General features: G+C 40.9%; 1 long non-coding RNA gene across 1 annotated transcript; it reads left to right on the top strand.

Moving 5' to 3' along the window:
- Positions 1-13,709: 13,709 nt before the first annotated feature.
- On the top strand, positions 13,710-17,148 carry LOC117287801. The gene is made up of 4 exons (XR_004518846.1): positions 13,710-13,775; positions 14,980-15,089; positions 15,704-15,762; positions 17,085-17,148. It is a non-coding gene; the product is annotated as an uncharacterized LOC117287801 (long non-coding RNA).
- Positions 17,149-26,640: the final 9,492 nt, after the last annotated feature.

Here is a 26,640-nt window from a genome sequence, read left to right as displayed (position 1 = left end):
ACAAACTCCGGAATACTCTTCAGTGATTTCGAGAATTGAGGGTTTATTGAACAAAAACATGAGAGTAAATCGCAAACAAAAACACAAAGCAACCGCAGCTTAATCGCCTTGTAACAGTAATCATGTCTTCTTATAGCACGTTTATATGCAGTACGCCGTGTTTGTTTACATTTTACCCACTATTGTCACGTGAGGCACTGAGCGCAATCGGTCTATTGATTATGACCATGAACACATCAGTTTTTAAGCACCAACACTGTAGCGCAGTGCGTAAGGTGCTGGGACTGTTTCAGCAACTCGGATCATCCGGTCCGGGTTCGAATACCGTCTGTCTCTAATATAGATTCAAGGCTTTTTGCTGCCCCTGATGGGACAGTGTGATTGGGATCTGCCTTGCTTTCTCCCCTAAAGGGACAGGGCCCGCGTAGTGGCTAGGGTTCGAGGCAGGGGGGGATGTGCTCTGGGTCGGATGCAAGTCCTGAAGGGTCCTATATGGCAATGGGGAGGGGCCAGTGTGTGCCATTAACTGAACCGGCGCCTGAATGCCTGACACTTCCGGAGCGTAACCTTTTATATTTTTCCACCAGATTAAATTTGCATTTTTAAATGTTTTTACTTGTTTATTATTTTGTTCAACTTTCCTATTTATCGCGATAGTCGAGTTGGTAAGACACTGCCCTAGAATAGAATAAAGGATGTAATGTTGTTTAATGGGGGTCTGGTAAACTTCATGGACTCAATTAGGGCATTCAGATTGTTCTTTTCCCCAAATTCCAAAAATAAATAAATTTGCAAAGCCCGCACTTGAACATTAATTTGTTAAATTTTTACAGTCTTATTTAAACAGGGTGGCTTCCTAAAAACTGCTTTCCTTGGGGGCACTGCATTAGAACACATGAGTGTACTACAAATGTTCACGTAAACATAAGAAACTGTTGCAGATAGATTGATCGTTTGACCGAGGGTTGATAAACTAATGCTGTAAACTGTACAGACTGAAACAAATTAATTCACGTATAATGTGTCTTGTTACCCTCAACAGGTGTTCTGGTTCACACAGGTGTTCCGGTATGTAAAGTACCACTGGTGTTTCTAGACCATAAGGACATCCCATAGGGGAGGTTGTTGAATTCGTTTCTGAGCAACCCCGCTTACTTGAGCTTTTCGCTATCAAGAAGTGTGCAAGTCGCCCTAAACCTTTAAAAATTTGATGCAGGGACATGCCTTGGTGACTAATGTACAAACTGCATCTCTCTAGCGTTTCTAGCGTTCGATTCTTGACTGCGCCGTGTGTTTGTATACATTGTATACAAGCACAGTGTACGTCAATATTTGTATGGGGTGCGTGTTCACTCCGTCGTTTCTAGCCCCGCCTTAAAAAATCGCATAGCATTAAGTTTTGTACGAGACGAAAGCCCTTGAAAATGGCAATCCTGTGGTGGTATTAACTGTTGAAGATTGAGCATGATACTGGGATTAAAATTACCCGTTGTAAATGTTGTTTTTTTCTCTCCGACAGCTCTGTGCACAAAACTCCCATAGTGGAGGTTGTTGAAATCGTTTCTGAGCAACCCCGCCTACTTGAGCTTTTTTCTATCGAGAAGTGTGCAAGTCACCCTAAACCTTTAAAAACTGGACGCAGGAACATGCCAGAATGACTAAGGTACAAACTGCATCTCCCTAGCATTTTTTGTTCCAGAGTTATTCCAGTGCGTTGCTGAAAGTTTTTAATTGTCCGGGCCTATTTTTTGAATGACCCCTTTATTGTTGGTTGGAATCCTGACTGCGCCGTGTCTTTGTATACGTTGTATACACGCACATTCTACGTCAATTTCTAATGGGTGCCTGCTTGCGCCGTCGCATCTGGCCCCGCCTTAAAATTCGTCAGAGCATTAAGTTTTGTACGAGAGGAAAGCCCTTGAACATGGCAATCCTGTGGTGGTAAAATTTTAAGGATTGAGCATGATACTGGGATCGAAATTACCCGTTGTACATTTTGTTTTTCTCTCTGACAGCTCTGTGCACAAAACTCCCATAGTGGAGGTTGTTGAATTTTTTTCTGAGCAACCCCGCCTACTTGAGCTTTTTTCTATCGAGAAGTGTGCAAGTCGCCCTAAACCTTTAAAAAATGGACGCAGGAACATGCCAGAATGACTAAGGTACAAACTGCATCTACCTAGCATTTTTTGTTCCAGAGTTATTCCAGAGCGTTGCTGAAAGTTTTTAATTGTCCGGGCCTATTTTTTGAATGACCCCTTTATTGTTGGTTGGAATCCTGACTGCGCCGTGTCTTTGTATACGTTGTATACACGCACAGTCTACGTCAATTTCTAATGGGTGCCTGCTCGCGCCGTCGCATCTGGCCCCGCCGCAAAAATCGTCAGAGCATTAAATTTTTAGGAGAGGAAAGCCCTTGAACATGGCAATCCTGTGGTGGTAAAATTTTGAAGATTGAGCATGATACTGGGATCGAAATTACCCGTTGTACATTTTGTTTTTCTCTCCGACAGCTCTGTGCACAAAACTCCCATAGTGGAGGTTGTTGAAATCGTTTCTGAGCAACCCCGCCTACTTGAGCTTTTTTCTATCAAGAAGTGTGCAAGTCGCCCTAAACCTTTAAAAAATGGACGCAGGAACATGCCAGGATGACTAAGGTACAAACTGCATCTCCCTAGCATTTTTTGTTCCAGAGTTATTCCAGTGCGTTGCTGAAAGTTTTTAATTGTCCGGGCCTATTTTTTGAATGACCCCTTTATTGTTGTTTTGAATCCTGACTGCGCCGTGTCTTTGTATACGTTGTATACACGCACAGTCTACGTCAATTTCTAATGGGTGCCTGCTCGCGCCGTCGCATCTGGCCCCGCCGTAAAAATCGTCAGAGCATTAAGTTTTGTACGAGAGGAAAGCCCTTGAACATGGCAATCCTGTGGTGGTAAATTTGTGAAGATTGAGCATGATACTGGGATCAAAATTACCCGTTGTACATTTTGTTTTTCTCTCCGACAGCTCTGTGCACAAAACTCCCATAGTGGAGGTTGTTGAAATCGTTTCTGAGCAACCCCGCCTACTTGAGCTTTTTTCTATCAAGAAGTGTGCAAGTCGCCCTAAACCTTTAAAAAATGGACGCAGGAACATGCCAGGATGACTAAGGTACAAACTGCATCTACCTAGCGTTTTTTGTTCCAGAGTTATTCCAGTGCGTTGCTGAAAGTTTTTAATTGTCCGGGCCTGTTTTTTGAATGACCCCTTTATTGTTGGTTGGAATCCTGACTGCGCCGTGTCTTTGTATACGTTGTATACACGCACAGTCGACGTCAATTGCTAATGGGTGCATGCTCGCGCCGTCGCATCTGGCCCCGCTTTAAAAACCGTCAGAGTATTAAGTTTTTTACGAGAGGAAAGCCCTTGAACATGGCAATCCTGTGGTGGTAAAATTTTGAAGATTGAGCACAATACTGGGATCGAAATTACCCGTTGTACATTTGGTTTTTCTCTCCGACAGCTCTGTGCACAAAACTCCCATAGTGGAGGTTGTTGAAATCGTTTCTGAGCAACCCCGCTTACTTGAGCTTTTTTCTATCAAGAAGTGTGCAAGTCGCCCTAAACCTTTAAAAGTTGACGCAGGAACATTCCAGGATGACTAAGGTACAAACTGCATCTCCCTAGCATTTTTTTTGTTCCAGAGTTATTCAAGAGCGTTGCTGAAAGCTTTTAATTGTCCGGGCCTGTTTTTTGAATGACCCCTTTATTGTTGGTTGGAATCCCGACTGCGCCGTGTCTTTGTATACGTTGTATACACGCACAGTCGACGTCAATTGCTAATGGGTGCATGCTCGCGCCGTCGCATCTGGCCCCGCCTAAAAAATCGTCAGAGCATTAAGTTTTGTACGAGAGGAAAGCCCTTGAACATGGCAATCCTGTGGTGGTAAATTTGTGAAGATTGAGCATGATACTGGGATCAAAATTACCCGTTGTACATTTTGTTTTTCTCTCCGACAGCTCTGTGCACAAAACTCCCATAGTGGAGGTTGTTGAAATCGTTTCTGAGCAACCCCGCCTACTCGAGATTTTTTCTATCAAGAAGTGTGCAAGTCGCCCTAAACCTTTAAAGAATGGACGCAGGAACATGCCAGGATGGCTAAGGTACAAACTGCATCTCCCTAGCATTTTTTGTTCCAGACTTATTCAAGTGCTTTGCTGAAAGTTTTTAATTGTCCGGGCCTATTTTTTGAATGACCCCTTTATTGTTGGTTGGAATCCTGACTGCGCCGTGTCTTTGTATACGTTGTATACACGCACAGTCTAAGTCAATTTCGAATGGGTGCCTGCTCGTGCCGTCGCATCTGGCCCCGCCTAAAAAATCGTCAGAGCATTAAGTTTTGTACGAGAGGAAAGCCCTTAAACATGGCAATCCTGTGGTGGTAAAATTGTGAAGATTGAGCATGATACTGGGATCAAAATTACCCGTTGTACATTTTGTTTTTCTCTCCGACAGCTCTGTGCACAAAACTCCCATAGTGGAGGTTGTTGAAATCGTTTCTGAGCAACCCCGCCTACTCGAGCTTTTTTCTATTAAGAAGTGTGCAAGTCGCCCTAAACCTTGAAAGAATGGACGCAGGAACATGCCAGGATGACTAAGGTACAAACTGCATCTCCCTAGCATTTTTTTGTTCCAGAGTTATTCCAGAGCGTTGATGAAAGTTTTTAATTGTCCGGGCCTATTTTTTGAATGACCCCCTTTATTGTTGGTTGGAATCCCGACTGCGCCGTGTCTTTGTATACGTTGTATACACGCACAGTCTACGTCAATTTATAATGGGTGCCTGCTCGCGCCGTCGCATCTGGCCCCGCCTTAAAAATCGTCAGAGCATTAAGTTTTGTACGAGCGGAAAGCCCTTGAACATGGCAATCCCGTGGTGGTAAAATTTTGAAGATTGAGCATGATACTGGGATCGAAATTACCCGTTGTACATTTTGTTTTTCTCTCCGACAGCTCTGTGCACAAAACTCCCATATTGTAGGTTGTTGAAATCGTTTCTGAGCAACCCCGCTTACTTGAGCTTTTTTCTATCAAGAAGTGTGCAAGTCGCCCTAAACCTTTAAAAAATGGACGCAGGAACATTCCAGGATGACTAAGGTACAAACTGCATCTCCCTAGCTTTTTTTTGTTCCAGAGTTATTCAAGAGCGTTGCTGAAAGTTTTTAATTGTCCGGGCCTATTTTTTGAATGACCCCTTTATTGTTGGTTGGAATCCTGACTGCGCCGGGTCTTTGTACACGTTGTATACACGCACAGTCTACGTCAATTTCGAACGGGTGCCTGCTCGCGCCCTCGCATCTGGCCCCACCTTAAAAATCGTCAGAGCATTAAGTTTTGTACGAGAGGAAAGCTCTTGAACATGGCAATCCTGTGGTGGTAAAATTTTGAAGATTGAGTATGATACTGGGATCGAAATTACCCGTTGTACATTTTGTTTTTCTCTCCGACAGCTCTGTGCACAAAACTACAATAGTGGAGGTTGTTGAAATCGTTTCTGAGCAACCCCGCCTACTTGAGCTTTTTTCTATCAAGAAGTATGCAAGTCGCCCTAAACCTTTAAAAAATGGACGCAGGAGCATTTTTTGTTTCAGAGTTATTCCAGAGCGTTGCTGAAAGTTTTTAATTGTCCGGGCCTATTTTTTGAATGACCCCTTTATTGTTGGTTGGAATCCTGACTGCGCCGTGTCTTTGTATACGTTGTATACACGCACAGTCTACGTCAATTTCTAATGGGTGCCTGCTCGCGCCGTCGCATCTGGCCCCGCCGCAAAAATCGTCAGAGCATTAAATTTTTAGGAGAGGAAAGCCCTTGAACATGGCAATCCTGTGGTGGTAAAATTTTGAAGATTGAGCATGATACTGGGATCGAAATTACCCGTTGTACATTTTGTTTTTCTCTCCGACAGCTCTGTGCACAAAACTCCCATAGTGGAGGTTGTTGAAATCGTTTCTGAGCAACCCCGCCTACTTGAGCTTTTTTCTATCAAGAAGTGTGCAAGTCGCCCTAAACCTTTAAAAAATGGACGCAGGAACATGCCAGGATGACTAAGGTACAAACTGCATCTCCCTAGCATTTTTTGTTCCAGAGTTATTCCAGTGCGTTGCTGAAAGTTTTTAATTGTCCGGGCCTATTTTTTGAATGACCCCTTTATTGTTGTTTTGAATCCTGACTGCGCCGTGTCTTTGTATACGTTGTATACACGCACAGTCTACGTCATTATTTCTAATGGGTGCCTGCTCGCGCCGTCGCATCTGGCCCCGCCGTAAAAATCGTCAGAGCATTAAGTTTTGTACGAGAGGAAAGCCCTTGAACATGGCAATCCTGTGGTGGTAAATTTGTGAAGATTGAGCATGATACTGGGATCAAAATTACCCGTTGTACATTTTGTTTTTCTCTCCGACAGCTCTGTGCACAAAACTCCCATAGTGGAGGTTGTTGAAATCGTTTCTGAGCAACCCCGCCTACTTGAGCTTTTTTCTATCAAGAAGTGTGCAAGTCGCCCTAAACCTTTAAAAAATGGACGCAGGAACATGCCAGGATGACTAAGGTACAAACTGCATCTACCTAGCGTTTTTTGTTCCAGAGTTATTCCAGTGCGTTGCTGAAAGTTTTTAATTGTCCGGGCCTGTTTTTTGAATGACCCCTTTATTGTTGGTTGGAATCCTGACTGCGCCGTGTCTTTGTATACGTTGTATACACGCACAGTCGACGTCAATTGCTAATGGGTGCATGCTCGCGCCGTCGCATCTGGCCCCGCTTTAAAAACCGTCAGAGTATTAAGTTTTTTACGAGAGGAAAGCCCTTGAACATGGCAATCCTGTGGTGGTAAAATTTTGAAGATTGAGCACAATACTGGGATCGAAATTACCCGTTGTACATTTGGTTTTTCTCTCCGACAGCTCTGTGCACAAAACTCCCATAGTGGAGGTTGTTGAAATCGTTTCTGAGCAACCCCGCTTACTTGAGCTTTTTTCTATCAAGAAGTGTGCAAGTCGCCCTAAACCTTTAAAAGTTGACGCAGGAACATTCCAGGATGACTAAGGTACAAACTGCATCTCCCTAGCATTTTTTGTTCCAGAGTTATTCCAGTGCGTTGCTGAAAGTTTTTAATTGTCCGGGCCTATTTTTTGAATGACCCCCTTATTGTTCGTCCTGGAAAAAAAACACACACCGGGGTCGACCCAGGGAAGCTAAACGAACGTACCCAAATGATTGTAGGCAATAGTATACAAGGTACCCGTCCAAGTGATCTCATTTATGGAAAGCATGACATGCCCCATATAGGGGCAGAGGGTACCCCCCCCCAACCAATCCCCATTGTTCCCAATTTTACCAGCACACTATTGTCCTCTTGTACATAAGTACCCACCCCCTCACCAATTCTCTAAAGAATTCCTGATCTTCCAAGCACACATTGAAGGCACGATAAATGGGCATCAATGCTGGAAGTCGCCGTTGACTATAATTATGTACGATTTGTATTAATGTATTATGTGTTATTTTAGTCCTCAGCTATTGTAAACTGTTTTTTTAGAATTTTAAAGAAGTGAAGAGACACGAGGCTGGCTGTCAGTTTTTAGAGTTAACAACAGACCGATTGCGTCACATGACCTACGTGTATAGTGGGTATTGGATGTAAACAAACACGGCGCACTGCAAATTCAGAACTAATTGGGGAGGGAAGTGTGTGTGTCTAATTGAAAACCACAGCTATAATTGTAGCGCGTCTTGCGAGAGAGATAGATATAATGTCATTTTCCCAATCTCAGTTTTATTCCCGTCTTCATTGAAACAAATCCTTTAAGTGAATCACAACAAATGTTGGAACACCCAGTTGAGATCAGATACCAGTCCTACTAGTATGCGTATTAAATAATATACCATACCAATATAACAACATACAATAATAAATATATATATAATTATATAAAGAAAATTAAATTTGGTTTGTACCCATACACCGATGTGTGTTAGCAATGTTTACTCAGTACTTTTCCGAGTCCTGTGCAAAAAATATAACTCGGGAGGGATGCGAACCCAGGACCCTTGCTATTCTAGAGCAGTGTCTTACCAACTACACTACCGAGGGTGCCCGAACTAAGTCAAGAAATTTAGTAATACAAATTATTAAATCTGGTGGAAAAATATAAAAGGTTACGCTCCGGAAGTGTCAGGCATTCAGGCGCCGGTTCAGTTAATGGCACACACTGGCCCCTCCCCATTGCCATATAGGACCCTTCAGGACTTGCATCCGACCCAGAGCACATCCCCCCCTGCCTCGAACCCTAGCCACTACGCGGGCCCTGTCCCTTTAGGGGAGAAAGCAAGGCAGATCCCAATCACACTGTCCCATCAGGGGCAGCAAAAAGCCTTGAATCTATATTAGAGACAGACGGTATTCGAACCCGGACCGGATGATCCGAGTTGCTGAAACAGTCCCAGCACCTTACGCACTGCGCTACAGTGTTGGTGCTTAAAAACTGATGTTTTCATGGTCATAATCAATAGACCGATTGCGCTCAGTGCCTCACGCGACAATAGTGGGTAAAATGTAAACAAACACGGCGTACTGCATATAAACGTGCTATAAGAAGACACGATTACTGTTGCCATTTTTGGCTCAATAGAGACTCAATTCTTGAAATCACTGAAGTATATTCCGGAGTTTGTCATATGAGACCTTACCAATGGCTAAACAATGCCAGTGAGGGTAAACAAAGTTCCACCAAATAGGAAATTCCAAGAGAATCTTCACACGATGTCATGTGTTTGTGCACGGAAAGTGTGGTTTTACATGCCCTCAGTCTAATGATTTTCCTGCCAATATTTTCAACAACAAAATATAATTATGAAGCTGCAAATCCGTTTCTTTTCACCCTCAAATATTATTTGATTGGAAGGGGTAGCTGTCAGCTATGAGTCGGACAACTTCGCGATCTCCCTTATCTCAGCCTAACTTCACGCCGTGCACAACGCAAAATCCACTGCGCGTGAGGAGCTTGCTCAAACCCCAGTAATTTACGTAGTCTAACCCTACTCTCAAAACAAACCTCTTTTGTAGTAGAATACTGGAAACATCAAACAGCAAATGTGATTTAAATCAATGTCACAATATTCTACTTTATAAAAAGGGCTCCGTTTTTAGTCAAAAGTGTTATTTATTGAAAATACAGCCAATTGTGATCCATCGGTGCGAGTCTTCACATGTCTTTACTGTGTAGCTGTGTTTTTCTATACCCACTATAGGGCACGTGATCACATGTAAACATTGGTAGCGCAATCGGTCTGTCTATTAGAGCCCATGTCATAGGCATACACTACCGCCATCTTGGGAAACCGAGGAGGCCTAGAGTTAAACACAAACATTCAACCTGCCAATCTGGACGCCATGTAGAAGTTTTCATTAAATATAAATATGCCAGGTTGTGTACCGGCCACATTGCTTCAAAATGGTGGTTCGGGCGGTTCTGATCATGCGCATCGGCACATGCATAATTTTATGGGCTATTCCATCTCACTGCCGTACCGAAGAAAGGTTTACCCTCTGGGATATGGGTTAGGTCAACTGGGAACCGGAATCCGGGTAAAATCTTACCTTTTGTTTTGTATTTGAGCTGCTAAAGTAGTATGTCAATTTGTGCCTTGCCTTGCCGGCTGAACTTTTAAAGTTACATTCACCTCGTCATAGGCCGTGTCCGAATCAACCAACGCGGCTCCCCCTTTGATTTGATCTTCATTTATGTCCATAACAACACCTTAGAAACAGACGGAATCAACAAAGCTTAAAGGCATGGACACTATTGGTAATTGTCAAAGACCATTCTTTTCACTTGCTATATTGCATAAAATAACAAACCTGTGCAAATTTGAGCACACTCGGTCATCGAAGTTGTGAGATAATAATGAAAGAAAAACACCCTCGTCGCACAAAGTTGTGTGCTTTCAGATGCTTGATTTCGAGACCTCAAATTCTAAATCAAGTGGAAATACCCATTACTTCATTCTCGAAAACTACGTCACTTCAGAGGGAGTCGTTTCTCACAATGTTTTATACTATCAACAGCTCCCCATTACTCGTTACCAAGAAGGTTTTATGCTAATAATTATTTTTGAATAATTACTAATAGTGTCCACTGCCTTTAAGTCCAACCTCGGCTAAACACTCATGGATATGATTTTGCCATAAGTTGAGATTATGTGTATACATTTATTTTAACGAGTTTCGCCTTAAAGGAACACGTTGCCTTGGATCGGACGAGTTGGTCTACAGAAAGCGTGTGTAACCGTTTGTTATGAAATGCATATGGTTGGAAAGATGTTTTAAAAGTAGAATACATTGATCAACACACGTTTGCCTCGAAATTGCGTGGTTTTCCTTTTACTGTGCGAACTAACACGGTCGGCCATAAATGGCCGACCGTGTTAGACGACGAGGTAAAAGGAAAACCGTGCAATTTCGAGGCATGTTTGTGTGGATCATTGTATTCTACTTTTACAACATCTTTCTACCCTACCCATTTTGCACTTTATAACAAACGGTTATAATCGCTTTTCAAAGACCAATTCGACCGATCCAATGCAACGTGTTCCTTTAAGTCGATTTGTAAACAATACTGAATTTACAATTATTGATGTTTTTTTATAACTGTAGAATATAATGTTTATAACTTATTACCATTTTCTGTTTAGCTGATATAAAAAGCTATTTATAAATACCTCAGACAGTTTCGCTATTCCTATTGGAGGAGTTAAGTAAGTTTGCTTGTTACGTTACGTTGTATTTTCAATGACACAAGTGTACAAAGCTTCCCCCTACTAATGTGTGGACATGAACCAATCGTAAACTCATGAAGCGTCAGACTTGTTTCGTCTTCTAACTCAGCGATGTGGTTACCACTGTGTTCAAGTGAATTACTTAAAGGCACTGGACACTATTGGTAATTGTCAAAGACTAGCCTTCACAGTTGGTGTATCTCAACATATGCATAAAATAACAAACCTGTGAAAATTTGAGCTCAATCGGTCATCGAAGTTGCGAGATAATAATGAAAGAAAAACAACCCTTGCAACACGAAGTTGTGTGCGTTTAGATAGTTGATTTCGAGACCTCAAGTTCTAAACTTGAGGTCTCGAAATCAAATTCGTTGAAAATTACTTCTTTCTCAAAAACTACGTCACTTCAGAGGGAGCCGTTTCTCACAATGTTTTATACCATCAACCTCTCCCCATTACTCGTCACCAAGAAAGGTTTTATGCCAATACTTATTTTGAGTAATTACCAATAGTGTCCACTGCCTTTAAAGGCACTGGACACTATTGGTAAGTACTCAACAAAATTGTTAGAATTTTTTTTCTTTTTACTTGGTAACAAGCAATGGAGAGCTGTTGTAAAATATTGTGGGAAACGGCTTCCTCTGAAGTAACGTATAGTTTTTGATAAAAAGTAATTTCTCACTAAAGTATTTAAATTGAATTCGAGACCTCAGCCGAGGTCTCGAATTCAAATATCTGAAAGCACATAACTTGTGCGACAAGGGTGTTTTTTCTTCGAGTATTTTCTTGCAACTGCAACATCCAATTGAGTCCAAATTTTCACAGATTTGTTATTTAATGCATTTGTTGAGATACACCAAGTGAGAAAACATGGGCCCAATTTCATAGCGCTTCTTAACGTTAAGCAAATTTGCGACACTGTTGGTAGCAGAAAATTGTCTTTAAGCCTTAGCGTATTTCACAGTTTGGCAGAAAAATTAGGCGGCCATATTGCGTGTTTACGGCGGATTCGCATTGTGACATCATTTATTTTCGTGCGGTAAGCACCTGAAGGTTAGCATGCCTTTTAGTGCGCTTACTTTGAAATAGAAATTGCAAAGTAAGCACAACATCGGCCGCTAGGCAGTGCTATGAAATCGGGCCATGGTCTTTGACAATTATTACCAAAGGTGTCCTTTATACACGCTGTTTTTCCAATACTTTCCCAAATGCTTCAAAATGATTAGGCTACGTTTTAGAGTGCAATGCCATTATTATTTTGCACAGCAGGGCAGTTTGAATATGACGTCACGCTTTCACACAGCGCTTTCACTGAGGCAAAAGGGGGCATATCATTGGACGACAGCTGCTTTTGGTGCTTGAAAATGTACCTACCAGCAGCGTAGTTATAGCTGTGTCTCAAGCAAGATGATGGAAATTGTGGATGCGAATTGTGCGGAGGTGCCTTCCAGCAGCGTAGTTATAGCTGTGTCTCAAGCAAGATGATGGAAATTGTGGATGCGAATTGTGCGGAGGTGCCTTCCAGCAGCGTAGTTATAGCTGTGTCTCAAGCAAGATGATGGAAACTGTGGATGCGAATTGTGCGGAGGTGCCTTCCAGCAGTGTATAGTTATAGCCGTGTCTCAAGCAAGATGATGGAAATTGTGGATATGAATTGTGCGGAGGTGCCTTCCAGCAGCGTAGATATAGCTGTGTCTCAAGCAAGATGATGGAAATTGTGGATGCGAATTGTGCGGAGGTGCCTTCCAGCAGCGTAGTTATAGCCGTGTCTCAAGCAAGATGATGGAAATTGTGGATGCGAAGTGTGCGGAGGTGCCTTCCGCCTCGCGGCCGTGCGTCTGCAAGGGTTCGTTGGAAAATACCTTATTATACAATCTATAGGAAACGTTAAAAGGTGCACCAATGAGGGTCAGACCAGGGCAACAGATACATTGACCTCCATGGCATCCATGTAAATCCAGGCTTGTGTGTAAAAACCATTCACTGATGATTATTGCTTATGTGTAACCGCAGTTAAGTGTTAATTTTGTGACTTTATCAAGTTGTATTTTAAAACTTAATATTGTACAGTATGCTGTTAAATACTCTAACAATCTGCTTGTAGCTATTAAACTTGCCATTATTATTTTTTTAAATAAAGAACTCGAGTCACGTTGTGTGATTGGGAAATAGTGATATCTTTAAAGTGAATATGTTTATGTTAGTTTATTGTTTGAAATCAATCTGTTTGCTCTTTACATAAAACTGTTTATCACGTATCGGCCAAACATAAGCCAGGACCCAAACGAAGAGTTACTTAAAGGCAGTGGATACGATTGGTAATTACTCAAAATTATTACAGTCGACTCCCGTTATAACGAGATCCACCGGACTGGCCCATTTTCCTCGTATTATCCGAACCTCGTCTTAAACGCAGCGCGCTAAATATAGATACACACGTCATCATTGTGCATGCACACAACACGTGTACGTGCATATACATTGTACACAACACGTGTACGTGCATAAACACTTGTGTTAGCCTGCACGGAGCTGTTTGCTTATCAGAACAGCTATATATTACGAGCGCCTTGTACACAAGGGCCGCGTTCGTGCGAACTGCATCTGTTGACTGAGGAACGAATTCCATCACGAGGAGATGTTATTATCTCCGCCGATAAGTGTGTTTGTTGTGTTGTATTATCATTATTGCTTCATGGTATTATCCCAAGGTATTTCTATTATTGTCCCGCCCGCCTTCCCCTTTATTTATTTAAACCACTGCATTCCTGGTATTTACTTTGTATTGCTTTGGAATGTTTAGTATGCCCTGGTACCAACGTAGTGGGTGTTGGCTGCGTATTTTATGCTTGCAGCGAACACATTAAGCTCATTTCTGTTCCTGATTCCGTTGTGTTCTGTTCGAGTTTATTTTTAGTTCTACTCAGGTCTCAGACATGTAATTTCCCGTAGCCATCTCCCGTAAGTAACCTTATTCAGTTTACATTATGTGTTATTTCTAGCATTTACTTCCATTATGTATAAATATTCTCTATTTAAACCTTCACAGACAAAACTTTCCTTGATATACGCACGCGGGGCGCTGCATGCGATTGAGGGCGCAATTTATATTTTGCGAATTTACTGTTCGTGCGTGTGCCAGTGAGCCTCCATGGTAAACAAGAGAGAAAATAGTCAGGTGCCATAGGGACTCATTGGTCACGTAGTAAAATGCTTTTTTGAGCGCATTTGGCTCAGCGGTACTGAAAGGGTTAATATTGATCATACTTCTCGGAATTGAATGTACATACACAGATATCCATACAAATCACTCTAAAAACTCCTGGTCCGACTTGACCCGGAGTCTGTTTCAAAATGTTCAGAAATTGGTCAAACTGACACATATTACAAGTATAAATCTTTTTGTAACCAGTTTCAGGGTCAGCCTAATGGATCTAGAGCAGCCACATGTTATTGCATTTTCGGGATTTACGCGATTCGTCCTGCACAGTTTTAATCCGCGTTCGATCACTTATGTTGTGCCGTATATTTTTATTAAGCTGTTTTATAAAGGTGGGTTGTAACGGCCCCTTTAAAATTCTTACTGTCCATGATGAATATGATGTCTGTGGTGGTAATATTTTTCAGTCTTCAATAATCGTTTTGGGTATCCGTGTCACATTGTTAGTCAATAATAATGGAAATGAAGTCCCTCATGGTCTCAACGAGAGCCATCCTATGGTCAGCAGTGAAATTGTCACTGCGTTGCCTTTTATCAGCCATGGCTGTAAAGTATCGAAGTAACGACCTGCTGAAGATTTCTCTATACTGAGGCGTATCATACATGTTCATCATGTTGCGCAATCCTCTATCTACATTACAATGTATTTAACAATAGGTCGATAAGATTATACTGTCCTAGTTACACAAGGATAACTAAGCAATTATTTGAGATATTTCGTAAGACTTGTTTAAATCAGGTGTTTAGGAAGACGCGTGTAACTTGGATTTATCCATGTCTGTATACTACACTAGTATAAAAAATAAACGGCTTTCGTAGTTACAGCCCATAATGTTTGTAAACGCCCTCATGCGCGGCAAAAATACGGGGCATTACATTTCGAAATAGGACGGTTTTCCACGCAAATTTGTTTTGTTAATTTTTTTTTTCCTTCTCCTTTTTCAGAGACTTCGGGGTCGACGATGGACATTCAATTTTCAATCACCAACATGAACACGAGTGATATTCAGGAGCAGAGTGGTGAACAGCTGCTGAGGGATCAGCTTGTTGTTGAGGTGAAGACAACCATGTTCTTCTGTCCGTTATTTTTCATATTTATAATCTTTTCCCTTGATTCGAAATATTTTTCATATTTATAATGTTTTCCCTTGATTCGAATGAACTGTCGTATTTTACTCTGTCTTTCACAGTAAGACGATTAAATTTTGTGGATTATTGACGGCTGTTTTTAAACGCCTTACAGGTTAATGAATAGGAAATGAGAATATGAAACAAATGACGTTTTCATGAAACCCCAGAATATGTGCTGTTTTAATTGTCTTTTTTTTCTTCCTACACTTGTTGTTCAGCGCTTAGAAACCTTGTATTAAGGGCTATACAAAAGGCATGTTATTATTATTATTCCCTTCAACAAAGCAAAACTGCTCATTTCTGATCGGAGACACCTTTAGAGAGAGGTCAACCATAGGGGGAAATGCTACTTTTATTTTTTAGAATTATTTGTATATATGCCATTTGGTGGCAGGGTCTGGGAAGACTTTGATGACGGTCTTTTTGTTTACTTATGCCCTACCCTTGACGGCCCCTGCCAACAAAGAATTCTGTCCGATGATTTTAAATTAAAATAATAAATAAATACAGATTTTTCCTAAACTGTTTTTTTTTGCAGATTGAACGTATGTATTCGGACTACAACAAATTAAAAGCTGCAACAGTTACGAGTTTACGGTAAGTGTTCACTTTGTTAGTAACAAGAGACTGACTTAAAGGCACTGGACACTTTTAGTAAATGTCAAAGACCAGTCTTCTACAAACCTGTGAAAATTTGGGTTCAATTGGTCATCGAAGTTGCAAGAGAATAGTGAAAGAAAAAAACACTTGCTGCAAAAGTTTGTTTGCTTTTCATATGCAAAGACTTCAGCCTGAAGTTTTTATTATTTTTGTGAGAAATTACCTCTTTCTTTATTTCAGAGGGAGCCGTTTCTTACAATGTTTTAAACTATCAAAATCTCTCCAATGGTCGTTACTAAGTAAGTTATTTATGCTAACAATTATTTTGAGTAAATACCAATAGTGTTCAGTGCCTCTAAAAGTAACTGTGAACCAACAGGTGAAATATTTGTCATACTTTGGCATCTTTATCTCAACTTTCATTGGATTAAAACAGCCATCGAATAAATTATATGGTTTTTACTGTACTCTTATTTCAGAAACGGCAGCATTATTACGGATGCCAAACTGGACTTTACTGAAGGGCTAACAATTATTTTGAGTATAATAACTAATTGTGTTCAGTGCCTTTAAACGTTCTCGTACAGAATTGTGACAACCTCATCTCGTTCTTGAACGTTGAGGGTCTCAGCAAATTCCAGTTTGGCATTCACAATAATTCAGCTTGTCTGAAATCGGAATAGTGTCAAAACAAAATGAATTATAATATGATGGATGTTTTATTATGATGAAAGCCAAGATAAAGACGCAAAATTATGACAGATATTTCACCTTTTGGTTCACAGTTGGCTTTTAAAGACAGTGGACACTATTGGTAATTGTCAAAGACCAGTCTTCTCACTTGCTGTATCCCAACATTAGATAAAATAACAAACCTGTGAAAATTTGGGCTCAATCGGTCGTCGAAGTTGCGAGATAATAATGAAAGAAAAACACCCTTGTCACACCAAGTTGTGTGCTTTCAGATGCTTGATTTCGAGACCTCGATTTCGAGATCAAATTCTAAAACTGCAATTGTAACAATTCCAATGGTACATAAACTAAGAAACAAACTTCATTCAATGTTTTTTATCAATATATTTTTATTAAATGTCATAGTGCTGTAACTCGTTATTTCACTCACTTTGTATGCGTTTCACTCACTTTATGAAATAATTAGGTGTACTGACTATAAATCTTCACAGGTATCACAGTTGCAAAAGTAAATCTTATTTACAAAAGGAATGCTTTTCAAGCTTTGTAACTTCATGACGTCAGTGACAATATAAAAAATGTGTAATAATTTGAAATAACTTTTGAAATAATTTTGTGGAAACAAGGTCGTATAGTTGGTTCCTGTTGATAAGAATACCGTGGCGTTGGGGATGCTGGACGAACCACCTTCTGCCGTTGGGGGCGTCGCTTATCAGACCATGGAATCCTTCCTGCTGTCGAAATATATGAGGAATGGTGTGCCGCCCAAACCAGGTATGTTCGTCTTGTGACTGAAAGAGAGATGAAAGAGTAAACGGGGAAAAGTTTATTTTAGGAAATCTTTAAAGGCAGTGGACACTATTGGTAATTACTCAAAATAATTATTATCATAAAACCTATCTTGATTACGAATAATGGGGAGAGGTTGATAGTATAAAACATTGTGAGAAACAGCTCCCTCTGAAGTGACGTAGTTTTCGAGAAATCAGTAATTTTCCATGAATTTGATTTCGAGACCTCAAGCATCAGAGAGCACACAAATCGGTGTGACGGGGGTGTTTTTTCTTTCATTATTATCTCGCAACTTCGACGACCGATTGAGCTCAAATTGTCACAGGTTTGTTATTTTATGCATATGTTGAGATACACCAACTGTGAAGACTGGTCTTAAACAATTACCAATAGTGTTCACTGTCTTTAATGAGCAAAAAAGTGCTAAAAACTAAGCGAAATGTAAGTCACTGTAATCTTTATTATGTTATCGTGACCTTTGACCCAGTTTTTAAAATAATGTATCATTCCTAAATCAACGCAATAAAAATCACTTAATAGAGCATGTCTTCCTCTATCAGAATTCACTAAGAAACAGTTGGGCTCTTCAAAATTGACAACTCTATGACTATTTTTGTACAAGTCAACATGATCTTTAATATGTTGTCGTGACCTTTGACCCAATTTTTGAAACAATGCACCATTCCAAAAATCAGCAAAATAAAAATCACTTGATAGAGCATGTCTTCCTCTATCACAATCAACCAAGAAACAACTGGGCTCTTTAAAATTTACAATTTTATGACAATTTTTGTACAGTTGTTAGGTTACAAATTAGTCAATTTATATACTTAATAAATCCACCAATAAATCCACCAACAAAACTCACTCTTCTTTTTTAAAGTTACTTAAAGTCTTCATGGTTTGTGATTCTTGTCTTGTTGATGGCTGATGTGGTTTAACCAGAATCAGATTTTAAATTATTAGCAGTGACGCACCCAGGATTTATTATTTTGGGGGTGGGGTCCAAATATTTCTTTCGAAGATTGTACACAAAAGAAATCAAAACAATTACAACAAACAAATTGGATACCTTGGAGGGGCTGGGATCAATCCCCTAGACCCATCGTCCCCCACCCACCCCCGCCCTTTTTTCGGATGCACCACTGTGATTATTAATGATCCCAGTTAGAGACTACATCAAAGTTGAGATGGAGAAGCTGTCTGCCTTTCTTCAGTAGATCATCACAAACTTATGCAGTCTTGCTTTAACCCTCTGTGATGAATCTTGAACAACAAATTAATGCATAAGAACTTTCTGAGAAATCCTCAAGAACAATTTGTTTACCATCCTGCAATTCTGACTTCAGGGCCCATTTTGGTATTTTCGTATAGCACACGAAAAGGCATGCTAATCTTCCGATGAAGTCAGAGTTGCAGCAAGGTGACATTTTTTGTAACATCTTGGAAAGAATTTTGTTTGGGAAATATGGCCCCCCCCCCAACCCACAACCCAAACTAAATCCTGGGTGCGTCACTGCTGGTATTTTAAAGTATGATTCTGGTTCGACCACATCAGCCCTCAAAAAAAAAAAAAAAACCCAAACCATTTACAGTTTTAGTAACTTTGGAAAAAAAATAATATTTATTTATTTATAATATGACTAATTTGTAACCTAACAACTATACCAAAATAGTCTTAAAGTTGCAAATTTTGAAGAGCCCAGTTGTGTTTTATGTGATTCTGATAGAGGTCGACATGCTATATCAAGTGATTTTTATTTCGTTGATTTTTGGAATGATACATTATTTCAAAAACAGGGGCAAAGGTCACGATAACATATTAAAGATTACAGTAACCTACATTTCTGAAAATTTATTTTTTACAAAAGAATTGATTTGAGCATGCAATTCTCATCATTTTGATAACAAATTTGCATATATGTGATAAAAATTGACATGGTTATGACATATTTTTACCAAAAAGGTGGTATTTTACCCTTAAAATTTTAGATTTTAGTGGTTTCTGCCATGACCACATGGTAAGTCGGATCGGGCTAAAAATTGGTGTGCATTTATTGCTCATTAGGACCTACAAGCACAGCAATTTTTTATAAAAATCGGAAGACATGAGGTAAAAAAGTGTGTTGGTCTGACATGGAATGACCCATGTATGACTTTATTATAGTCTGTCCTTTAGATTATAGGTCTAGACCTAAACAGAAACATGGTAACTTTGGCTCTGGCTTTGGTTCCAAATTAAATCTGGTCAGAGCTTATGAAGCCACTATGCAGACAACGCTGGTTTTAAGAAGCATCCACTGTAAGTCAGAGTCTGCAAAAGCCGTTTTTCGAAAAGACCCGCCGACTGTCGAAAGTAGATTGAGCCCTCTCAATTCTATGGGTGCGTTAGTTTAGCTTCCCTGGGTCGACCCAGGTGTGTGGCTGGTTTTTTTTTCAGGACGAACGTGTGCAGATCATTACCCACGTTCGTCCTGGAAAAAAACACCACACACCAGGGTCGACCCAGGGAGCTAAACAAACGCACCCAATGATTGTAGGCAATAGTAAACAGGGTACCCGTCCAAGTGATCTCATTTATGGAAAGCATGACATGCCCCATATAGGGGCAGAGGGTACCCCACAATCAATCCCCATTGTTCCCGATTTTACCAGCACACTATTGTCCTCTTGTACATAAGTACCCAGCCCCCCCCCCTCCCCCAATTCTCTAAAGAATTCCTGATTTTCCAAGCACACATTGAAGGCACGATAAATGGGCATCAATGCTAGAAGTCGCCGTTGACTATAATTATGTACGATTTGTATTAATGTATTATGTGTTATTTTAGTCCTCAACTATTGTAAACTGTTTTTTAGAATTTTAAAGAAGTAAAGAGACACGAGGCTGGCTCTCAGTTTTTAGAGTTAACAACAGACCGAATTTTAAAGATGTGAAGAGACACGAGGCTGGCTCTCAGTTTTTAGAGTTAACAACAGACCGATTGCGTCACATGACCTACGTGTATAGTGGGTATTGGATGTAAACAAACACGGCGCACTGCAAATTCAGAACTAATTGGGGAGGGAAGTGTGTGTGTCTAAGTGAAACCACATCTATAATTGTAGCGCGTCTTGCGAGAGAGATAGATGTAATTTGATTTTCAAAATCTCAGTTTTAATAAACATATATAAAAAAAATATCAAGAAAATTAAATTTGGTTTTTACCCTTACACCGATGTGTGTTAGCACTGTTTACTCAGTACTTTCCCCGAGTCATGTGCAACAAAATATAACTCGGGAGGGATGCGAACCCAGGATCCTTGCTATTCTAGAGCAGTGTCTTACCAACTACACTACCGAGGGTGCCCGAACTAAGTCAAGAAATTTAGTAATACAAATTATTAAATCTGGTGGAAAAATATAAAAGGTTACGCTCCGGAAGTGTCAGGCATTCAGGCGCCGGTTCAGTTAATGGCACACACTGGCCCCTCCCCATTGCCATATAGGACCCTTCAGGACTTGCATCCGACCCAGAGCACATCCCCCCCTGCCTCGAACCCTAGCCACTACGCGGGCCCTGTCCCTTTAGGGGAGAAAGCAAGGCAGATCCCAATCACACTGTCCCATCAGGGGCAGCAAAAAGCCTTGAATCTATATTAGAGACAGACGGTATTCGAACCCGGACCGGATGATCCGAGTTGCTGAAACAGTCCCAGCACCTTACGCACTGCGCTACAGTGTTGGTGCTTAAAAACTGATGTTTTCATGGTCATAATCAATAGACCGATTGCGCTCAGTGCCTCACGTGGCAATAGTGGGTAAAATGTAACAAACACGGCGTACTGCATATAAACGTGCTATAAGAAGACACGATTACTGTTGCCATTTTTGGCTCAATAGAGACTCAATTCTTGAAACCACTGAAGTATATTCCGGAGTTTGTCATATGAGACCTTACAAATGGCTAAACAATGCCAGTGAGGGTAAACAAAGTTCCACCAAATAGGAAATTCCAAGAGAATCTTCACACGATGTCATGTGTTTGTGCACGGAAAGTGTGGTTTTACATGCCCTCATTCTAATGATTTTCCTGCCAATATTTTCAACAAAAAAATATAATTATGAAGCTGCAAATCCATTTATTTTCACCCTCAAATATTATTTGATTGGAAGGGGTAGCTATCAGCTATGAGTCAGACAACTTCGCGATCTCCCTTATCACAGCCCAACTTCACGCCGTGCATAACGCAAAATCCATTGCGCGTGAGGAGCTTGCTCAAACCCCAGTAATTTACGTAGTCTAACCCTACTCTCAAAATAAACCTCTTTTGTAGTAGAATACTGGAAACATCAAACAGCAAATGTGATTTAAATCAATGTCACAATATTCAACTTTATAAAAAGGGCTCCGTTTTTAGTCAAAAGTGTTATTTATTGAAAATACAGCCAATTGTGATCCATCGGTACGAGTCTTCACATGTCTTTACTGTGTAGCTGTGTTTTTGTCATCACATGTAAACATTGGTAGCGCAATCGGTCTGTCTATTAGAGCCCATGTCATAGGCAAACACTACCACCATCTTGGGAAACCGAGGAGGCCTAGAGTTAAGCACAAACATTCAACCTGCCAATCTGGACGCCATGTAGAAGTTTTCATTAAATATAATTATGCCAGGTTGTGTACCGGCCACATTGCTTCAAACTGGTGGTTCGGGCGGTTCTGATCATGCGCATCGGGACATGCATAATTTTATGGGCTATTACATCTCACTGCCGTACCGAAGAAAGGTTTACCCTCTCGAATATGGGTTAGGTCAACTGGGAACCGGAATCCGGGTAAAATCTGACCTTTTGTTTTGTATTTGAGCTGCTAAAGTAGTATGTCAATTTGGGCCTTGCCTTGCCGGCTGAACTTTTAAAGTTACATTCACCTCGTCTAAGGCCGTGTCCGAATCAGCCAACGCGGCTCCTCCTTTGATTTGGTCTTCAATTATGTCCATAACAACACCTTAGAAAAATACGGCATCAACAAAGCTTAAAGGCATGAACACTAATGGTAATTGTCAAAGACCATTCTTTTCACTTGCTGTATTGCATAAAATAACAAACCTGTGTAAATTTGAGCACACTCGGTCATCGAAGTTGTGAGATAATAATGAAAGAAAAACACTCTCGTCGCACAAAGTCTGTGCTTTCAGATGCTTGATTTCGAGACCTCAAATTCTAAATCAAGTGGAAATACCGATTACTTCTTTCTCGAAAACTACGTCACTTCAGAGGGAGCCGTTTCTCACAATGTTTTATACTATCAACAGCTCCCCATTACTCGTTACCAAGAAGGTTTTATGCTAATAATTATTTTGAGTAATTACCCATAGTGTCCACTGCTATTAAGTCCAACGTCGGCTAAACACTCATGGATATGATTTTTCCAGAAGTTGAGATTATGTGTATACATTTATTTTAACGATTTTCGCCTTAAAGGAACACGTTGCCTTGGATCGGACGAGTTGGTCTACAAAAAGCGTGTTCAACCGTTTTAAAATGCATATGGGTAGAAAGATGTCTTGATGACTATTATTTTTGGTTGGAATCCTGACGCGCCGTGTGTTTGTGTACGTTGTATACACGCACAGTGTACGTCAATTTCTAATGGGTGCCTGCTCACGCCGTCGCATCTGGCCCCGCCTTAAAAATCGTCAGAACATTAAGTTTTGTACGAGAGGAAAGCCCTTGAACATGGCATTCCTGTGTTGGTAACATTTTGGAGATTGAACATGATACTGGGATCGAAATTACCCGTTGTACATTGTGTGTTTCTCTCCGACAGCTCTGTGCACAAAACTCCCATAGTGGAGATTGTAGAAATCGTTTCTGAGCAACCCCGCTTACTTGAGCTTTTTCCTATCAAGAAGTGTGCAAGTCGCCCTAAACCTTTAAAAATTTGATGCAGGGACATGCCAGGATGACTGAGGTACAAACTGCATCTCTCTAGCATTTTAAGTTCCAGAGTTAGTCCAGAGCATTGCTGAAAGTTTTTAATTGTCCGGGCCTATTTTTTGAATGACTTATATTTTTGGTTGGAATCCTGACTGCGCCGTGTGTTTGTATACGTTGTATACACGCACAGTGTACGTTAATTTCTAATGGGTGCCTGCTCACGCCGTCGCATCTGGCCCCGCCTTAAAAATCATCAGAGCATTAATTTTTGTACGAGAGGGTAGCCCTTGAACATCGCAATCCTGTGGTGGTAAAATTTTGAAGATTGAGCATGATACTGGGACCGTAATTACCTGTTGTACATTTTGTTTTTCTCTCCGACAGCTCTGTGCACGAAACTCCCATAGTGGAGGTACAAACTGCGTCTCTCTATCGTTTTTAGTTCCAGAGTGATTCAAAAGCATACCTGAAAGTTTTTTTTCAACGCATATATTTGTTTTCTCCACTAATCACAACATGCCGTGTGTATCATGCATTAAATGTCCCAAATTTATGGGATGTGTCGGGTCTACTCCCCGGCCTCTAGCGTCGCTTTGAAAATCCCCATAGCATTAATTTTAGATTGAGCAATGATTTTGGGTCAAATTGACCCGTTGTACTGTGCACAAAAATCCCGTAGGGATGCTTGTTGAGTTCGTTTCGGAGCACAGCCGCCTACATTTAATTTTCGGTATCAAGAAGTCTGGAAGCCTCCCTAAAACTTTGAAATTCGGATGCAGTGACATGCCAGGATGACTCAGGTACAAACTGCGTCTCTTTAGCATTTTTAGTTCCAGCATAGCTGACAGTATTTATAAGTCCGGGCTTTTTTTTCAATGAATATATTTGTTCCCATTAATCACCACGCGCCGTGTAAATCATGCATTAAATTCCCCGAATTTTGGGGTGTGTGTCGGGTCCACTCCCTGACCTCTAGCCTCGCTTTAAAAATCCCCACAACACTAAGTTTGATACGAGAGGAAAGCCCTTGATCATGTCTATCCCATAGGGAGGCTTGTTGAGTTAGCTTCGGAGCACAGCCGCCTACTTGTCATTTTCGTTATCAAGAAGTATGGAAGCCGCCCTAAAACTTTGAAATTCGGATGCAGTGACATGCCAGCATGACTCAGGTACAAACCGCGTCTCTCTAGCATTTTTAGTTCCAGAATGATTCAAGTGCATAGCTGACAGTTTTTATAAGTCCGGGCTTTTTTTTCAATGAATATATTTTTTTCCCATTAATCACCACGCGCCGTGTAAATCATGTATTAAATTCCCCGAATTTTGGGGTGTGTGTCGCGTCCACTCCCTGACCTCTAGCCTCGCTTTAAAAATCCCCACAACTCTAAGTTTGATACGAGAGGAAAGCCCTTGATCATGTCTATCTAATGGTGCTAAACTTGTTTAGATTGAGCAAGTATTTGGGGTCGAACTGACCAGTTATAACTTGTGATTTTTTCTGTGCACAAAATCCCATAGGGAGGCTTGTTGAGTTAGCTTCGGAGCACAGCCGCCTACTTGTCATTTTCGTTATCAAGAAGTATGGAAGCCGCCCTAAAACTTTGAAATTCGGATGCAGTGACATGCCAGCATGACTTAGGTACAAACCGCGTCTCTCTAGCATTTTTAGTTCCAGAATGATTCAAGAGCATAGCTGACAGTTTGTATAAGTCCGGGCTTTTTTTTCAATGAATATATTTTTTCCCATTAATCACCACGCGCCGTGTAAATCATGTATTAAATTCCCCGAATGTTTGGGTGTGTGTCGGGTCCACTCCCTGACCTCTAGAGTGCTTTGAAAATCCCCACAACACTAAGTTTGATACGAGAGGAAAGCCCTTGATTATGTCTATCCAATGGTGCTAAACTTGTTTAGATTGAGCAAGTATTAGAGGTCGAATTGACCAGTTGTAACTTGTGATTTTTTCTGTGCACAAAATCCCATAGGGAGGCTTGTTGAGTTAGCTTCGGAGCACAGCCGCCTACTTGTCATTTTCGTTATCACGAAGTATGGAAGCCGCCCTAAAACTTTGAAATTCGGATGCAGTGACATGCCAGAATGACTCAGGTACAAACCGCGTCTCTCTAGCATTTTTAGTTCCAGAATGATTCAAGAGCATAGCTGACAGTTTGTATAAGTCCGGGCTTTTTTTTCAATGAATATATTTTTTCCCATTAATCACCACGCGCCGTGTAAATCATGTATTAAATTCCCCGAATTTTGGGGTGTGTGTCGGGTCCACTCCCTGACCTCTAGCCTCGCTCTGAAAATCCCCACAACACTAAGTTTGATACGAGAGGAAAGCCCTTGATCATGTCTATCCAATGGTGCTAAACTTGTTTAGATTGAGCAAATATTTGAGGTCGAACTGACCAGTTGTAACTTGTGATTTTTTCTGTGCACAAAATCCCATAGGGAGGCTTGTTGAGTTAGCTTCGGAGCACAGCCGCCTACTTGTCATTTTCGTTATCAAGAAGTATGGAAGCTGCCCTAAAACTTTGAAATTCGGATGCAGTGACATGCCAGCATGACTCAGGTACAAACCGCGTCTCTCTAGCATTTTTAGTTCCAGAATGATTCAAGAGCATAGCTGACAGTTTGTATAAGTCCGGGCTTTTTTTTTCAATGAATATATTTTTTCCCATTAATCACCACGCGCCGTGTAAATCATGTATTAAATTCCCCGAATTTTGGGGTGTGTGTCGGGTCCACTCCCTGACCTCTAGCCTCGCTTTGAAAATCCCTACAACACTAAGTTTGATACGAGAGGAAAGCCCTTGATCATGTCTATCCAATGGTGCTAAACTTGTTTAGATTGAGCAAGTATTAGAGGTCGAACTGACCAGTTGTAACTTGTGATTTTTTCTGTGCACAAAATCCCATAGGGAGGCTTGTTGAGTTAGCTTCGGAGCACAGCCGCCTACTTGTCATTTTCGTTATCAAGAAGTATGGAAGCTGCCCTAAAACTTTGAAATTCGGATGCAGTGACATGCCAGCATGACTCAGGTACAAACCGCGTCTCTCCAGCATTTTTAGTTCCAGAATGATTCAAGAGCATAGCTGACAGTTTGTATAAGTCCGGGCTTTTTTTTCAATGAATATATTTTTTCCCATTAATCACCACGCGCCGTGTAAATCATGTATTAAATTCCCCGAATTTTGGGGTGTGTGTCGGGTCCACTCCCTGACCTCTAGCCTCGCTTTGAAAATCCCCACAACACTAAGTTTGATACGAGAGGAAAGCCCTTGATCATGTCTATCCAATGGTGCTAAACTTGTTTAGATTGAGCAAATATTTGAGGTCGAACTGACCAGTTGTAACTTGTGATTTTTTCTGTGCACAAAATCCCATAGGGAGGCTTGTTGAGTTAGCTTCGGACCACAGCCGCCTACTTGTCATTTTCGTTATCAAGAAGTATGGAAGCTG

Source organism: Asterias rubens, chromosome 3 (assembly GCF_902459465.1).
Source record: "Asterias rubens chromosome 3, eAstRub1.3, whole genome shotgun sequence".
NCBI classification, from domain to species: domain Eukaryota; kingdom Metazoa; phylum Echinodermata; class Asteroidea; order Forcipulatida; family Asteriidae; genus Asterias; species Asterias rubens.
Note: the sequence above shows the minus strand (reverse complement) of the source record. Positions and strands in the feature narration are given on the sequence as shown.